We start from the raw sequence: 5,987 nt of genomic DNA, 5'->3' as shown, positions 1-5,987 counted from the left end.
AAAAAAATCCCTTAATGTAAAATAATATTATTAACGGTTCCCATGCTTTAATAATATTCCGTATCACAACTGTCACGTTCGTCATAAGGAGTAGACGTGGTATGTTTCCATCCTTTATTGTGGAAACTGGCAAAGATTTCCAGTTGGCAGAAAGACACTGGAATACGTTTCTGTGTGACAGAGTGAGGGCTTTAAATATATACCTTGTTTCTTTTTTTGTGGGACTGAAAAAAAATCCCTTAATGTAAAATAATATTATTAACGGTTCCCATGCTTTTAAAAATAACGTTTCCGTTCCACAACTGTCACGTTCGTCATAAGGAGTAGACGTGGTATGTTTCCATCCTTTATTGTGGAATAGAAAACTTCAAAGAACAAAAGAACAAAACGAACAAARGAAACATGACGCTAGAATAATGCTAGAATAATGCTCACAGGCAACTATACATAGACAAGATCCCACAAAGCACAATGGGAAAATGGCTACCTAAATATGATCCCCAATCAGAGACAACGATAAACAGCTGCCTCTGATTGGGAACCATACTAGGCCAACATAGAAATATAATTCACCTAGATAACCCACCCTTAAATCACACCCCGACCTAACCAACAGAGAATAAAAGCTCTCTATGGTCAGGGCGTGACAACAACAGTATAGATCACCTTCATTTCATGGTTCGGATTCTGTTCCAGGAAAATGTTTTTTATTTTCCAGTTTTCGGTTCTGTTCCCTGAACCGGTTCCAACCCCTGAACTAGATATATTAGTGTCAGTGGCGGGATACAGGACAATAATTCAAATATAAAGATTTTATCTGTACTGTATAATAACTGACAAGCAGTTTCATCATGTGTTAAAATCAACAATCTACCTCTATTCCTGCTTATTAAACATTAGCAAAAGAGGAGATGCTATGCATTTCCCTTGTAATGAATTACTAGTCAGACAACCGTCTGACTGCTGTGACTTGCGAAATGTAAGTTTTACAATGATAAGCCATTAAAGAGGCTAAATGTAAACAGTTTGCATTGTAATTTCAGAAAATTCAATACAAAATCCCATTCTGATAATTCAGCCTTTCTATTAGACAACAAAAGACGGTCCGTTTTTCAGTTGTCAAATAGAAAAGGTGAACCCTACCATCAGCGTCTCTCAGAGGCCTGTCATCTACTCACGGGCAGAATCAACAATAGCAGACTTAGGCAGTAAAAAGAGGGGGCGGCATTTCACATGTAACCCCTTTGAAGCTGAACTCTGATGGGCAGGTTCTTAGGAATTTGGTGATTTACAGATTGCTTTGCGGCATTTTTTAACAGTGGTTTCCTTCCCGAAAGTAAAAGACAACAAACAACATGACATTGTACAATTATTAAGTCCTCATGTTACTTGCTTCCTTGTTTTGACTTAGGTTTCATGTGCAAATAGACTGACTTAAATAATGGAATTCCCCTTGTTCCATAAAACACATTGTAGGATTCAAAGGATTAACCGAAAACAATGCACACAAACACCTAAACTACCTACAAGACTGCACAGGTGTCATCATACATTGCCTTTCTAAAAGACATGGTCATCAGAGTTTACATGATAATCTAAGTATTCCTTATATATCAACACCAGTATCCCAGAAACCCTAGACCCACTCCAATTTGCATACCACCCTAACAGATCCACAGATGATGCAATCTCTATTGCACTCCACACTGCCCTTTCCCAACTGGACAAAAGGAACACCTARGTGAGAATGCTATTCATAGACTACAGCTCAGCGTTCAACACCATAGTGCCCTCAAAGCTCATCAATAAGCTAAGGACCCTGGGACTAAACACCTCCCTCTGCAACTGGATCCTGGACTTCCTGACGGGCCGTCCCCAGGTGGGAAGGGTAGGTAACAACACATCCGCCACGCTGATCCTCAACACAGGGGCCCCTCAGGGGTGCGTGCTCAGTCCCCTCCTGTACTCCCTGTTCCATCATGACTGCACGGCCAGGCTCGACTCCAACACCATCATTAAGTTTGCAGATGACACAACAGTGGTAGACAGACTATATGGAGGAGGACAGAGACCTGGCAGTATGGTGCCAGGACAACAACCTCTCGCTCAWCGTGATCAAGACAAAGGAGATGATTGTGGACTACAGGAAAAAGAGGACCGAGCACGCCCCCATTCTCACCGACGGGGCTGTAGTGGAGCAGGTTGAGAGCTTCAAGTTCCTTGGTGTCCACTTCACCAACAAACTAACATGGTCCAAGCACACCAAGACAGTTGTGAAGAGGGCACAACAAAACCTATTCACCCTCAGGAGACTGAAAAGATTTGGCATGGGTCCTCAGATCCTCAAAAGGTTCTACAGCTGCATCATCGAGAGCATCCTGACTGGTTACATCACTGCCTCCGACCACAAGGCACTACAGAGAGTAGTGCATACTGCCCAGTACATCACTGGGGCCAAGCTTCCTGCCATCCAGGACCTCTACACCAGGTGGTGTCAGAGGAAGGCCCTAAAAATTGTCAAAGACTCCAGCCACCCTAGTCATAGACTGTTCTCTCTGCTACCACACGGCAAGCGGTACGGAGCACCAAGTTTAGGTCTCAGAGGCTTCTAAACAGCTTCTCCCCAAGCATAAGATCCTAAACGCTAATAAAATGCTACCCAGACTATTTGCATTGCCCTCCCTGCTTTTACACCCGCTGCTACTCTCTGTTGTTATCATCTATGCATAGTCACTTTAATAACTCTACCTACATGTACATATTACTCAACTAACCAGTGCCCCCGCACATTGACTCTGTACCGGTATCCCCCCCCCCCCCCCGTATATAGTCTCGCTATTGTTATTTTACTGCTGCTCTTTAATTACTTGTTACTTTTATTTCTTATTCTTACTCGTTTTTGTTTAAACTTCATTGTTGGTTAGGGGCTCGTAAGTAAGCATTTCACTGTAGTCAGCGCATGTGACTAATAAAATGTAATTTGATTTGATATACAGTACAGTGGAGGCTGCTGTGGGGAGGACGGCTCATAATAATGGCGGTAACGGAGCGATTGGAATGGCATCAAACACATGGAAACCATGCAATGTGTCCTCCACAGGGCCAGGTGGCACAGTTACTTACTTTGCTCACTCTTATCCTTATACATCAGCTGCTGCAGTTCTTGTCTCTTGTCCTGCTCTTTCTCCTGGCGACTCTGCTCCATGTCATACTCGTACTGAAACGAGACCATTCAGATTTGCATTTAAGCGCACTGGGTTTTCACTAGTTACCACAATCACAAAGTCCCAATTGGCTATATCGTAAACATTCATGAAAACAAAAATMTGCTTTTTGGTCTTAATTTAAGGTTAGCAGTGTGGTTAAGGTTAGGGTTAAAATCACATTTGAAAAATATATATTTTTGAAATAGGTGTGGTTTATGACTTTGTGGCTGTGGAAACTAGTGACGACCGGCAAACTGGGCCATAGACAATATTCAGGAACTTATATCAGCCCAAAGAAAGGCATCATAGAGATGGAAAGAGGGCACACCTCCTATATTTGCCATTGATTGCTTCTGTGACAGCATGGCTAGTGCCATGGAGGGCTATCTCAACTATAAAGTTTGTGAAAGGGCTCCTCACGTGGATGTGCTGTGGCAGGTGCTTCTGGGAGTCCTGGGCACAGTGCTGGGCTGAGAAGGCTCCCAGGAAAAGGGAGTGGTGGGGTGCCAGCATAACCGAGTCAGGCTCGGGACGCACCAACCTCTGGGTACGCAGGTCCATGGGCCACTCCGGCCAGAGTGGTTACGAAGCCTCGCAAGGAACTTGCACATCCACTACAGAGAAAGGGAAGGAAAATAAAAGAGGAGAGAAAGAGGAACAGAAAGACATTAGTTAAGATGATGAGCCAAGGCTTTGTTCGTTAGACTAGATCATGGGTGTCAAACTCTGGCCCGCGGGCCAATTTGGCCCGTGGGGTAATTATATTTGGCCCGCGAGACAATACCAAATTACTACTAGAGCTGGCCCGCCGGTATTATACAGCGCATTCACCGCTAATACTACGAATCCCATAATGCTCTGCTGTTGTTTTCGCGCGCCCAATCAGGACAGGACCAGAAACGCCCTCTCCTCTGTGACAGTAGTCATAGCAACATAGACGCTACAACTGTCAGCGCGCTATCCCTTCCCAAAAATGGCGAAAAGAAAGGCAGAAAAACAGGAGGCTTTCTGGACAAGTGGGAGGCAAGAATATCTGTTTACATATGTAAAAGACAAACCTGTTTGTCTTGTTTGTGGAGTCAACGTGGCTGTAAGTAAGGAGTACAACATTAGACGACACTAGAAAACGAAACACCATGACAATACAAGGACATGGACATGACTCAAAGGAGCCAGAAAGTAGAGGAGATGAAAATAAGTTTGGTTTCACAACAGAATATGTTCAAAAAAGCCACATCACAAAGTGAGGCTGCTGTAAAGGCTAGTTATATAGTGGCAGCAGAGATCGCAAAATCAGCCCGGCCTTTAATGAGGGAGAGTTCGTGAAAAAGTGCATGTGAAAGTTTGTGACCTCGTATGCCCAGAGAAAAAGCAAGCATTTCAAACGTGAGCCTGAGCAGGAACACAGTTAGCTGATCGCACATGTGATCTTGCCACCAATCTGTATGACCAGCTGATGGAAAAGGGAAAAGATTTCGTTGCGTTTCTCCCTCGCTGTGGATGAGAGCTGCGACGCATCTGGAAAAAGTTTATTTTTGGTATTTAAATCAGAAGGCTGAAATAGAAAAGAGGGCATACGATTTTTATTTTTATTTTATTTATTTAATAAATGAATGCCATTGATGTGTTTTTTCATTTGAAATTCGATTTTGCATGTCTCCACTATTAAATTATATATTGTATGGTAATAAGCGATGCTTGTTCCATATTCAATGTTAAAGCAAAACTTGTTTGGGTCCATATTAAAAGGTTAATTTGTTCAATGTTGGCCCGACTTTGTTCAGGTTTTACATTTTGCCCACTGGTATTTGAGTTTGACACCCCTGGACTAGATCATTGGAGAGAACGGATAATCTGACTGAATCAGCTGAGGTGCTGTATTCTAAGCTCCCGACTGAACTTCGTGAATTGGTGTCAGCGGTGGGATCTGGGCTGTCCAAAATCCCCAAAAATAAAACCCAGCCATTACTCTCCTTTCTCTCCTTCTGTCCTCTATTTTTCTCTCTCTTCTTCTCTTGTGTTGTTTCTTTTCGTGGCCCAGTCAAGGCCCCCAGCAAGGCCTCCATGATGAGGCCTGTGCCGGAACACACTAGAAAAGGGACAGCTGATCCCATGGAATAGTCTACACTTGTGTGATTAAAACATACCAATGATGGTATCCCGCACATGCACACAGCACGCACACACAGACTCACACACACACCATAATAAATAGCTGTATCCCACACCTGAGGGATATACTACAAAATAGGATCAACGAGTTTAACTTTAATAAGTAACCAGAAAAAGCTATTGATTTTCTGGTTCATTAAAAAAACTTTAAACTTGGGTATGTGTTTTTTTTTGTAATCAGTTAGCCCATGCTCGTTTCAAGCTTATTTTCAAAAAAAATAACAGTTATATCAGAAGATTTAGGCAAGTTAGCTGGCTAACTCCTTGATTCTGCTTTGTAGTATTTATAGATGATTCAGGAAATGAACAACTAGATTAGATTGAAACGAACATGGGCTGATGTCTCATTATACAATACATGCTTTATTGGTCCATTTGCACAGATATTCTTAATTTTGTTGCTGTCACAGTACCCAACCTGACACACTGGGAGCAGTACAGGGGCTGAGAAGAGCTGCTCCAGGGATAAAGTGCCGTGTTCAAGGGCACAACGGCGGTAGGTTAGTATACAGGGATATTAAGGTGGAGTACCAGTCCTTACAACAGGCCATTGTTAGATAATGTGACTCGTGTATGTCAAGTTTTGTGTTGATAGAGGCTTCCTCCTTC

General features: G+C 42.9%; 1 pseudogene; it reads right to left on the bottom strand.

Annotated features, from left to right (window-relative positions):
- LOC111970749 (histone deacetylase 7-like) overlaps positions 1-5,272 on the bottom strand; it is a 51,589-nt pseudogene extending 46,317 nt beyond the window's left edge.
- Positions 5,273-5,987: the final 715 nt, after the last annotated feature.

The sequence above is a fragment of the Salvelinus sp. IW2-2015 genome, linkage group LG11, assembly GCF_002910315.2.
Source record: "Salvelinus sp. IW2-2015 linkage group LG11, ASM291031v2, whole genome shotgun sequence".
Taxonomy (NCBI): domain Eukaryota; kingdom Metazoa; phylum Chordata; class Actinopteri; order Salmoniformes; family Salmonidae; genus Salvelinus; species Salvelinus sp. IW2-2015.
Note: the sequence above shows the minus strand (reverse complement) of the source record. Positions and strands in the feature narration are given on the sequence as shown.